This window comes from Haliotis rufescens, unplaced genomic scaffold (genome assembly GCF_023055435.1).
Source record: "Haliotis rufescens isolate VD_foot unplaced genomic scaffold, xgHalRufe1.0.p SCAF_14, whole genome shotgun sequence".
NCBI lineage: Eukaryota > Metazoa > Mollusca > Gastropoda > Lepetellida > Haliotidae > Haliotis > Haliotis rufescens.
Genome location: NW_025963824.1, coordinates 16289966 through 16302273, shown reverse-complemented (window position 1 = coordinate 16302273; position 12308 = coordinate 16289966). Strand labels below are relative to the sequence as shown.

At 43.6% G+C, this 12308-nt stretch overlaps 1 protein-coding gene across 3 annotated transcripts in view; it reads right to left on the bottom strand.

Annotated features, from left to right (window-relative positions):
• The window catches only part of LOC124152584 (fasciclin-1-like), a 142384-nt gene that overhangs the window by 30740 nt on the left and 99336 nt on the right, over window positions 1-12308 (bottom strand). The window lies entirely within an intron of this gene.

Genomic DNA, 12308 nt, shown 5'->3' with positions numbered 1-12308 from the left:
GACCAGACAATCCAGTGACTGACACCATGAGCATCTATCCACGCAAATGGGATCAATGACATGAATCAACCAAGTCAGCGAGCCTGACTACCTGATCCCGTTAGTCGCCTCTAACAACAAGCATAGTCGCCTTTAACCCAAGCATGGGTTGCTGAAGACCTATTCTACCCCGGATCTTCACGGGTCCCACAGCTTATGATGAAACGTGTGGATATTTGTCTGTGTGTTGACGTTCCCAAGTAGAGATGTGTAACAGTTTTGAAAGGGAGAGTAAAACGAGATGTGGTTTTTTTTCTGTACCCCGACCATGAAATATTTATCAGGTTACTTGGTTTTCAAACTGGAAAGCTATATAGGCCAATTCACCACAATTACATGCAGTTTTTCAGGCATAAAAAAATTCTATATGATATCGTTGTTTTAATATATTAGTATATTTACATTTGATCAAAAAACGTTGAAGGGAAACAGAAAAACTGAAGATGACAGATTCCGCGGAATTCCTAAAGGAAGGGAGGCAACTCTTATCATATTGTCAACTCAATACTTCATAGACTAAATGAATCCAAGGTCATACAGTTGTGAACGCTCAACATATGGATTTTGATTTTAATTTATTTGAAAACTATTTGACCCTCATCTACTCTTTTACTGATCATTATGTTTCTCTTTGTTAAAAGTATGTTCGATACATGATTTGTGTAGCATTATAAATTGAGATGTCATACCCTGGATAATCGACGGTGATCGAAAAAGCAATTTCCAGATCCAATTATCAATATTAGATAGCACGCGACCTGAAGACTGTATATTGTTTGTTCCCATGGCTGTGACTTAGATATCAACACTGCCAAGAATATCGTTCCAAGAATGGTCTCTGACGTTTGACTGTGCACCCGAACACATGCAAACAACAACGTCAACACAAAAACAAATCCCTTAACATGAAACACCTGTAGGACGGCATTGCGGCCATTCTGTGCTCGTCCATGGCTCGGTGCAGTTAAACATTATCAAAGTGTGTTTATTCCAGCAATTTTATCTCGTACTCAAACGTCAGTTTGAATCTTGTGTTTGTAGATAACGCACTGTAGCCGGTTAGGGCAGGTTCCAAAAATGCGTCACTCTAAATCACTGCCCTTCAAGATAGGGATTCGTGCATTTGAATCGCGCAGTCGCAAAACGCTCACAAGACTGGTTAAAATAAAAAAAATCGTTCTGCTCTCAACTTTGTACATATCATATAACTCGATGAAAACACGACTGTAAGACCTCGATAAGAGTGTTTGGGATAATTCAGAATTTGATATACAACAGTTAAATATATAACAGTTGAAGTATTTCTGAAAAGTTAAAAAAAATGTAAATTCTTTGAAGAGCTCCGAACTGAAAATTGATACGAGGAACAAAGATTTCAAAATGTCGAAAAGACAAGAAGCTCGTCATCGTCGTATTACATAAGCCACATGAATTGAGTACATATTATTTACTGAATAAATATAGATCACTATATGTTTCCACTCGAGCTGAACCTACGTATAGATCGAGAATAGGTGATCAGCATTTTACTGCTCTCGCGCAATGGCGACGTAAACATGGTCTACCACTCTACACTCTTCCCGGGGTTTTTTTATCGGGGAAGAGTTCTTTCAAAAAGATTAGTTTTGTGATCCTATGAACCAACAATGAAAGATTCCTTGTTAATTGGAAATTATTGTTTACATCTCCCTATCACAGTAAACAATGTATGTCTGACGCAGTGGGTGAAAATGACGTTGTTGTTTATTGCGTGTCGTCGCGTCCTGATGTCGAAAACCCGTGGGATCCGGGGTAGAATAGGTCTTCAGCAACCCATGCTTGCTGTAAAAGGCGACTATGCTTGTCGTAAGAGTTGACTAACGGGATCGGGTGGTCAGGCTCGCTGACTTGGTTGAAGCATGTCATCCATCCCAATTGCGTGGATCGATGCTCATGATATCGATCACTGGATTGTCTGGTCCAGACTCGATTATTTACCAACCGCCGTCATATAGATGGAATATTGCTGAGTGCGGCGTTAAACAAACAAACAAACAAAACAAAGCATAAACTGTGGACAGAGCACACACAATGGATGAGAGAAGTGCGGCGTAGTTTATATTACACAAACAAACACGCTGATGTCGAACATGCTATCACCCATTGGTATTCCTGGCCAGTCTCAATCATTAATAGACCAATCGTTACATTCAAGTGATAAACACAATTTAAAGGACACAAATATGAACATGGTTACATCCGACCCGCATCTACCAACCTCTACCCGTTTGATGTCAGGGTAGCCTTGTGGTTAAAGCGTTCTCCCGTTTTGTCGAAGATCTGGGGTTTTCTTAACATTGGTGATTGGTGTCAACCGCCGTCATATAACTGAAATATTGCTGAAAACGCTGTACAGTCCAACTCGGTAACGCACATACTCTCTATAACTCTTTTGCATGTGATACGAGAGAGAGCTTAACACGTGTCTTGGAACAAAGCGTCAATGCCAGAGAACAACCAGTCTCGATTTTCTGCCGAAACATATTCCATTGGGCAAGAGGCGAAACAGCGGTTAAAACGAAATGAATGGATCACTGAATGTCCCTAATGACACCAGGTGTTACCAATAGGGTTACGCACGTCCTCCTCTACCTGTAGAACCCGCTCTTCACACAATGTTCATGAAAAAAATAAGCGTGTGTTGCATAAAGCTACACAGCTATACTCCTGCCATACGACAGCGGCCTGTACACAATCGAGCCTTGACCAGACAATCCAGTGATTAGCCAGATATTACAGGGACACATAACGCATCTACTGTTACTGTAGAAACTAAAAACGAAAGGATCGTTTTAATGACGACTGTTGCTTATGAATAAAGAGAAACTTTTGAAAGAAAATACGTTCGTTTGGCAACAAAGTGTGTGTGATTGTGTGTGTGTGATTGTGTGATTGTGTGTGTGCGTGTGTGTGTGTGTGTGTCCTTTTGTATTTGACTTAGTATAATTGATACATAAACAGTCATTGAACGCACTAACTCACCCCATACATAAATAGTCATTGAACTCACCAACTCACCCAATACATAAACAGTCATTGAACTCACTAACTCACCCCATACATAAACATTCATTGAACTCACTAACTCACCCCATACATAAATAGTCATTGAACTCACTAACTCACCCCATACATAAACATTCATTGAACTCACTAACTCACCCCATACATAAACAGTCATTGAACTCACTAACTCACCCCATACATAAATAGTCATTGAACTAACTAACTCACCCCATACATAAACATTCATTGAACTCACCCCATACATAAATAGTCACTGAACTCACCAACTCACCCCATACATAAACAGTCATTGAACTCACCAATTCACCCCGTACATAGCCATCCATTGAAAACTCTGATGCCATCTAGCTTGATCGGGATGTTTCCCATCTCCGGCCGGTTCTACACTACCATACTACTAAAAAATTGAAAAAGAAGGTCCTTATATCCGCAAAAGTCGTCCGGCACAATATATCATCCCACTCCGAAAAAAACGAACGAATATCACGTTTCATAAAGAAATAAGCTGTGTTGTATCGGAAGGATTTTCCAACAAGGGAAATAACTATGGAATAATTTTTTTCTATTTTCAAATCTCACAGCTTTTTCCACCTCTAAATCTCTCAACACCGATATAAAGGGTCGATGCTCTACGAATATGCAGTAATAACAATGTGGAGAGTTTATCAGGAAAATGTTCAAAAGAAGAACTCCCAATGCAAAATTTATATTGAGAACTGTTTTGTTCACATATACAGTTCTCCCTGAATATGATCCCAACTTTCGTCCAGCGGAAAATGTGGCATTAAAATAAATAAATATGGCATTATACTGCAACCAGGGTGGCAGTATATCGAGGGAGACGAAAACCAGTATTTTTTGTACCATACAACAGCTGTATTTTTGAAAAAATATATATGTATTTATCGACGCCCGCTTAAAGCTGTGAGTGGGCTCCTGTCTACCTAGACTGGTGCAATGCGCTACGTTTGCTGCGGAACCAACAGCAGAATCAGTTCATCAGTTGGGCGAGACTGACAATAGTTGAAGCCACTCAAAAGAAATAGATGGCCAAGTACTAGAGTGGCATTTGGTCAAAGCAGACATAATGAGTATGTTACGGCTGGCGGGCATTAAAGTATATAGCCAGCCTCCGCCGCCGAGGAAGGGATTTATCAACAGTTCAGATTTTTTATATAGAAAAAATCTAATCCGGATTCCGACTGTCACAGGATCTTTTTCTTTCGCTACAGTGCTCCAGCTCTGCACAAACAGATAGGCTTAAATCCCTCCAGCAAAAATATTGCTGAAAACCTGGTTCGAATCAATAAATCAGGCCGACGTGGGGAACGAGCGTCGCATTCTTCATCGGACATAAGTTCATCATATTCCGGCGAAATAAACACAAAAGCATCCGCACGTGCTCTTGTTCACTGTCGCTTCCTCTTCCGGTCTGTTGACCCGAGTAAGACATTCGGAAGGTCTGTGCTTGATTTCTGATTTATGACGATAAGGGCGGAATGAGAAATCGGCTAGTCCCGGGGGTATGCCACGAAATACAATTTCTGATAGCCAGGGCTACAAACGGACGTGGGTCGCATTATGGCTTGCAGGAAAGCGACCCTATGTTAAGATGTAGCGTTTGTCAAGACATCTGATAGGAATCAATATGATAAATAGCCGACACGGTAAGTCAAGCCCCACGACTGTGAAAGTGAGAGTTGTACACGCGGAGTCTCTCTCTCTCTCTCTCTCCTCTCTCTCTCCGCTCTCTCTCCGCTCTTCTCTATCTCATCTCTTCTTTCACTTTTCTCTTTCCGCTCTGCTCTCTCTCTCACTCTCTCTCTCTCTCCCTCTCTCTCGTTCCGCTCTTCTCTCTCATCTCTTCTTTCACTCTTCTATCTTTCCCCTCTTCTCTCTTTTTCTTTCTTTCTGTCTCTCTTTTTCTTTCTTTCTGTCTGTCTCTCTTTCTGTCTCTCTCTTCCCTCTCTCTCTTTCTCTTTTTCTCTCTCTCTCTTACTTTCCTCCCCCCCCCTCTCTCTCTCTCTCTCTCAGCATCGTCACCTGACGCTCTACATATGAAAGCAGCAATCAATAACAAAACGGCTTCCATTTTGACAAAACCGCCGTCATATAGTGGGATTATTGCTGAATGCGGCGCTAAATAGACAAAACGAACAAGTTCGTGTACTTAGGCATCCGTGTGTGAGTCAAGAACATTATAACAGGCGTTATCGCCATGATCAACATCATCATTATCAACATCACCTTCATCATCAGGTCTAATCATGTTACATTAATGGGCACTCCGCCCGCTCACACACATGCAACTGCCAGCTTGAGCCAGATTCCTCCCGCACGGGATGATGGACTTTCACGGAACCTCGAGACTTAATTACCGAGTTTTCACCCACAAGTCTATGTCATCGTTATTCACAACTGTCAACTTATCTGTCAACTCAATGTCTATATTTGTAGGGTGCTACTACATCCAGACTATGTCCATCACGTCACGACAGCAAACAGTTTGCCGTATGTTTAAGTGCCGTCAGTTCCAATTTGTCCACCAAAGTTGTCTGTCAAGAGTGATATCGACTGATTCGACTGTAACGACTGTAACATTTAGATGCTTTCTACTGCCACGTCCCCGGTCGTATGTGCAGTTCATATGTTCAATAACAACAGGTCCAGCCAACAATGCCATAAGTATAGACTAAATTACTGTCTACATTGTAAACAATAACACTAGTTTAACAGCGTTAAGTGAATTATATATAATACATACAAGTCTATTACGAATTAACTGCGTTTTAAAAGAGCTGTTATTCAGTTAAAAACAAATGTCGCGGGCGGACACTGAGAATTTTAAAAATCTTGTCACCAATTTTTATCTGGTTGTAAAGATTTTACCGCCTTGAAGCATAGCTTTTCGTTCAGCGGTGCATATTCCTTTTTTATGAAGTATCATTGATGGAATTCTAAGTTTAACTCAAAATATAGAATCGATATTCCACACGAGTATTATAACACAGTTGACAAGGTAGACACAAAAGATCTTTGTTCATGTCGATGATGAGTTCGCTTCATCGCACAGTCAAATCTGACGTTTAGCATGAAACTCGAGTGCCCCAAGGGGTCGTGTGGCATGTACTGATGTGAGATCGCTATCTTATTACAAGGGTGGATGCATAGTCCGTCGTGCACGAATCGCACGTGCAGCACGCACTCCGATGAACGGTATTCCCTGCAGTGCATTGATGTGATAGAAATGTATTCCACATGGTTAAATAACGATCAGTCATTGAACAATGGTATTAGTTATTAAAGTACAAGTTTTTCCAACAGAAAAAAATTTTTTAGTGTTTTTATTAATATTTCACTGGAAATGGTCTGAAGGAGATAGTGTCAAAGGTGACTTTTAAGACGACAGCAGTGATGTTAAAGTGTTAAGGTAAGATAACGGTCGAAAGGTATAGGTTGGTAATCAAGTGACAGAACGCACACCGTAACCGAGTGGCCAATATTCCCGATTCGTGGACTCGCACTGTAACATAGAGATGGGTAGCTCATCGTCGACGTCGTCGTTGTTGACGAAAGTGCCGTAGATAACGTCACGAGGATTAAAGGTCCTACCCGGGGATTTAGAATGAAAGTGATACTCGGTATGTTTGTTGACACATTTAAACAAATAAAGGAGATAAAAGTGCATTGTGTAGCTATTATTCATGATCGAGGGCCAGTATGGCCACGAGATTCCCATTAGTTCTTCACGAGAATAAGGGCATTGGGGTAGCCTAGTTGTTAAAGCGTCTTCTCGTCACGGCGCAGACCGTTGTTCGATGCCTCGCATGATTACAATGTGTGAAGCCCCTTTTTGATGTCCCCCGCCGATTGTTGAAATATAAAATTTTGCTAAACACTCACGAACTCTTACATAAATATATGATGTCAATGCAAGAGAAAAAACAGTGAAATAACCACCAAAACAGATTCCATACGGCATTGGACCAGTGAAAACCAGTGATGAAACCAGATGTTCGCGGCAGGCTGACATACACCTGGAAGCCCTGGATTCCTCACATATTCCTTGTTCATGTCATAACGGTTCCTACAAAGGGCCTACCACAAGACATGTCAGTCAGATAACGCACTGTTTAGGACACGCGCTCAATAGTATTTTCAAAATTCCGGACGTTGCGTGTAATCGCACAAAACCAGTTTAAAGAAATTGTGACGAGTGTGTTTTCAAAATAAACACCTTATGTTTATGAATGAATAAAGTCAGCTAAACGTCTTTTAACGTTCATGTGAGGCCGGCTTGTTGGAAGGACACGTTGGCAGACTATTCTCAGCCACATTGTTGATCTGTATCGCGGATAGAACCGATTGCTTATCGCTGATAATACCTTGCTTGTAGCTAGAGTTGGCGGATTAAAGATGGCTTCAGTCCCGTGGCGATGCAGTATTGATTTACAGGACAACGGATGGGGTCCTCTTCTGGCCGTTAGACCCAATAAATCCCCTAACAAAATAATTGTGTTCAAGTCAAAGGTGGACAAATATTGGTGTACTGTCACTTCTAGCTCACACTGGTGTTAAATGTGCGTTTTGTGTTGCGTGGAACGCATGGCATTTAACGACATCGGTAGTGCAACCATTGGTCATTTATGACCGTGTGGACCTTTGGTAGTCGAGTATGGTGTAAGGTTTGGTTTGGTTGGTTTGTTGTTTAACGCCGCGCACAACAATATTCAAGCTTTATGACAGCGGTCTGTAAATAACTGAGCCTGGACCAGACAATCCGGTGAGTCGCATAAACAGCGATCCACGCATCTGTAATACGAAGACATACATCAACCAAGTCAGCGAGTCTGACCACCTGATCCCGTTAGCCGCCTTTTATGATGTAAGTGAGTCAGTATAATCGCACTCACTCACTCACATGCTCAAACGTATCACATTGTTAAGGCCACAGGTTTACACTGTCCTGAAGGCATCATGTTAAATGTAGAATTTTACATGGATTGTTTATTGAGAGGTAATTATCACATACATGATTCTGTATGTGGCTTTGAAGGGTGGTAAATGTCGTCTTAGTGGTAGTATTGAAGCTGTTGTTGATGGTGGTGGTGACAGTGTTAGTGATGGTAATGGCGGTGACAGTGTTAGTGGTGTAAGTGGTGGTGACAGTGTTAGTAATGTTAGTGGTGGTGACAGTGTTAGTGATGGTGGTGGTGGTGACAGTGTTAGTGATGGTAATGGCGGTGACAGTGTTAGTGGTGTTAGTGGTGGTGACAGTGTTAGTAATGTTAGTGGTGGTGACAGTGTTAGTGATGGTGGTGGTGGTGACAGTGTTAGCGGTGTTGTTGGTGGTGACAGTGTTAGTGATGGTGGTGGTGGTGACAGTGTTAGTGATGGTGGTGGTGGTGACAGTGTTAGCGGTGTTGTTGGTGGTGACAGTGTTAGTGATGGTGGTGGTGGTGACAGTGTTAGTGATGGTAATGGTGGTGACAGTGTTAGTGGTGGTAGTGGTGTTGTTGGTGGTCACAGTGTTAGTAGTGGTGGTGGTGGTGGTAGTGGTGGTCACAGTGTTAGTGGTGGTGGTGGTGGTGACAGTGTTAGTGGTGGTGGTGGTGGTGTTGTTGGTGGTCACAGTGTTAGTGGTGGTGGTGGTGGTGTTGTTGGTGGTCACAGTGTTAGTGGTGGTGGTGGTGGTGTTGTTGGTGGTCACAGTGTTAGTGGTGGTGGTGGTGGTGTTGTTGGTGGTCACAGTGTGAGTGGTGGTGGTGGTGGTGTTGTTGGTGGTCACAGTGTTAGTAGTGGTGGTGGTGGTGGTAGTGGTGGTCACAGTGTTAGTTGTGGTAGTGTTGGTGACAGTGTTAGTGGTGGTGTTGTTGGTGGTCACAGTGTTAGTAGTGGTGGTGGTGGTGGTAGTGGTGGTCACAGTGTTAGTTGTGGTAGTGTTGGTGACAGTGTTAGTGGTGGTGTTGTTGGTGGTCACAGTGTTAGTGGTGGTAGTGTTGGTGACAGTGTTAGTTGTGGTAGTGTTGGTCACAGTGTTAGTTGTGGTGTTGTTGGTGGTCACAGTGTTAGTGGTGGTAGTGTTGGTGACAGTGTTAGTGGTGGTAGTGTTGGTCACAGTGTTAGTGGTGGTAGTGTTGGTCACAGTGTTAGTTGTGGTGTTGTTGGTGGTCACAGTGTTAGTGGTGGTGTTGTTGGTGGTCACAGTGTTAGTGGTGGTGTTGTTGGTGGTCACAGTGTTAGTGGTGGTAGTGTTGGTCACAGTGTTAGTGGTGGTAGTGTTGGTCACAGTGTTAGTGGTGGTGTTGTTGGTGGTCACAGTGTTAGTGGTGGTAGTGTTGGTGACAGTGTTAGTGGTGGTAGTGTTGGTCACAGTGTTAGTGGTGGTAGTGTTGGTCACAGTGTTAGTTGTGGTGTTGTTGGTGGTCACAGTGTTAGTGGTGGTGTTGTTGGTGGTCACAGTGTTAGTGGTGGTGTTGTTGGTGGTCACAGTGTTAGTGGTGGTGTTGTTGGTGGTCACAGTGTTAGTGGTGGTAGTGTTGGTGACAGTGTTAGTGGTGGTGTTGTTGGTGGTCACAGTGTTAGTGGTGGTAGTGTTGGTGACAGTGTTAGTGGTGGTAGTGTTGGTCACAGTGTTAGTTGTGGTGTTGTTGGTGGTCACAGTGTTAGTGGTGGTGTTGTTGGTGGTCACAGTGTTAGTGGTGGTAGTGTTGGTAACAGTGTTAGTGGTGGTAGTGTTGGTGACAGTGTTAGTGGTGGTAGTGTTGGTCACAGTGTTAGTTGTGGTGTTGTTGGTGGTCACAGTGTTAGTGGTGGTAGTGTTGGTGGTCACAGTGTTAGTGGTGGTAGTGTTGGTGACAGTGTTAGTGGTGGTAGTGTTGGTCACAGTGTTAGTGGTGGTAGTGTTGGTCACAGTGTTAGTTGTGGTGTTGTTGGTGGTCACAGTGTTAGTGGTGTTGTTGTTGGTGGTCACAGTGTTAATGGTGGTGTTGTTGGTGGTCACAGTGTTAGTGGTGGTGTTGTTGGTGGTCACAGTGTTAGTGGTGGTAGTGTTGGTGACAGTGTTAGTGGTGGTGTTGTTGGTGGTCACAGTGTTAGTGGTGGTAGTGTTGGTCACAGTGTTAGTGGTGGTAGTGTTGGTCACAGTGTTAGTTGTGGTGTTGTTGGTGGTCACAGTGTTAGTGGTGGTGTTGTTGGTGGTCACAGTGTTAGTGGTGGTAGTGTTGGTGACAGTGTTAGTGGTGGTAGTGTTGGTCACAGTGTTAGTGGTGGTAGTGTTGGTCACAGTGTTAGTGGTGGTGTTGTTGGTGGTCACAGTGTTAGTAGTGGTGGTGGTGGTGGTGTTGGTGGTCACAGTGTTAGTGGTGGTAGTGTTGGTGACAGTGTTAGTGGTGGTAGTGTTGGTCACAGTGTTAGTTGTGGTGTTGTTGGTGGTCACAGTGTTAGTGGTGGTGTTGTTGGTGGTCACAGTGTTAGTGGTGGTAGTGTTGGTGACAGTGTTAGTGGTGGTAGTGTTGGTCACAGTGTTAGTGGTGGTAGTGTTGGTCACAGTGTTAGTTGTGGTGTTGTTGGTGGTCACAGTGTTAGTGGTGGTGTTGTTGGTGGTCACAGTGTTAGTGGTGGTGTTGTTGGTGGTCACAGTGTTAGTGGTGGTGTTGTTGGTGGTCACAGTGTTAGTGGTGGTAGTGTTGGTGACAGTGTTAGTGGTGGTGTTGTTGGTGGTCACAGTGTTAGTGGTGGTAGTGGTGGTGACAGTGTTAGTGGTGGTAGTGTTGGTCACAGTGTTAGTTGTGGTGTTGTTGGTGGTCACAGTGTTAGTGGTGGTGTTGTTGGTGGTCACAGTGTTAGTGGTGGTAGTGTTGGTGACAGTGTTAGTGGTGGTAGTGTTGGTCACAGTGTTAGTGGTGGTAGTGTTGGTCACAGTGTTAGTTGTGGTGTTGTTGGTGGTCACAGTGTTAGTGGTGGTGTTGTTGGTGGTCACAGTGTTAGTGGTGGTAGTGTTGGTGACAGTGTTAGTGGTGGTAGTGTTGGTCACAGTGTTAGTGGTGGTAGTGTTGGTGACAGTGTTAGTGGTGGTGTTGTTGGTGGTCACAGTGTTAGTAGTGGTGGTGGTGGTGGTGGTGGTGGTCACAGTGTTAGTGGTGGTAGTGTTGGTGACAGTGGTTGCCATGGTGTCAGTTAGAGGGACAGTGGCGGTAGTGGTGGTGAACTGTATGTTGTTGTAGATGGTGGTGTCGTTGTTGGTGGTGGTCGTATGGGTGGTCACATTAACTATATGATGTTCTCTGAGCCTACGCCATTGACAGATGATGGTGAGGGGGACTTAGCCTGCTCCGCGAGGTAGAATGGATGCGGCTGTCGCCGAGACTACTGAGACGTTCCGCTAGATAGTATTTCCCTGACAGCTAACGACACCTAATGTCGATAACAAGGTCATATCATTTCCATAAACCACATAAATCCTTGCTAACAAGGTTTGAGACTTTGCCTGCAGTCAACGCCTTGTCACTTTAGTCTGCGCGAGAAGCTAATGGAATTTGCCGCAGAATTCATCATGGTGTTTATACAACCATTGGTAAATTGTGATTGTTTTTCTTAATATAATTCATTTTGTTTGGAGAGAGTGGCGTTAAGAGGTTGCTGGAATAATCGCATGGGTCAGCTGGGTGTGCGAGCTAGACAAGTGGTCACCTGGTCGCTGCCGTGGGGATTATTATTATTATTTTTATCATTACCGTTTACTCGTAACTATTCGCTGGGGGGAGAATTGGGACTGAGGCCAGTGTACCAGCCGCCTTGGACATTCTGTTGAAGATTCTTCTTATTATTAATATTAATAATAACTATATTATATTCTGATGGTTACTGAGTAACGGCATCAGTCAGAATGAGGTTTTAGAGCATATAGCAGCTGGCCATCTGGTCGATTCCTTCGAGTAGTAGTAGTCGTAGTAGTGGTGGTGGTGGTAGTAGTATTAGTAGTAGTAGTTGTGGTGGTGGTAGTGGTGGTGGTGGTGGTAGTGGTGGTGGTGGTGGTAGTAGTAGTAGTAGTAGTTGTGGTGGTGGTGGTGGAAGTTGTCGTTGCAGCAGTGTAGTATCGTGGTTACTGACGTAATCGTATTGGTCAAGCTATGGTTCAGATATTGGCCACTGATGGTGATTACCATGACAACAATATCTTCCTACACAACACATGGCGATGA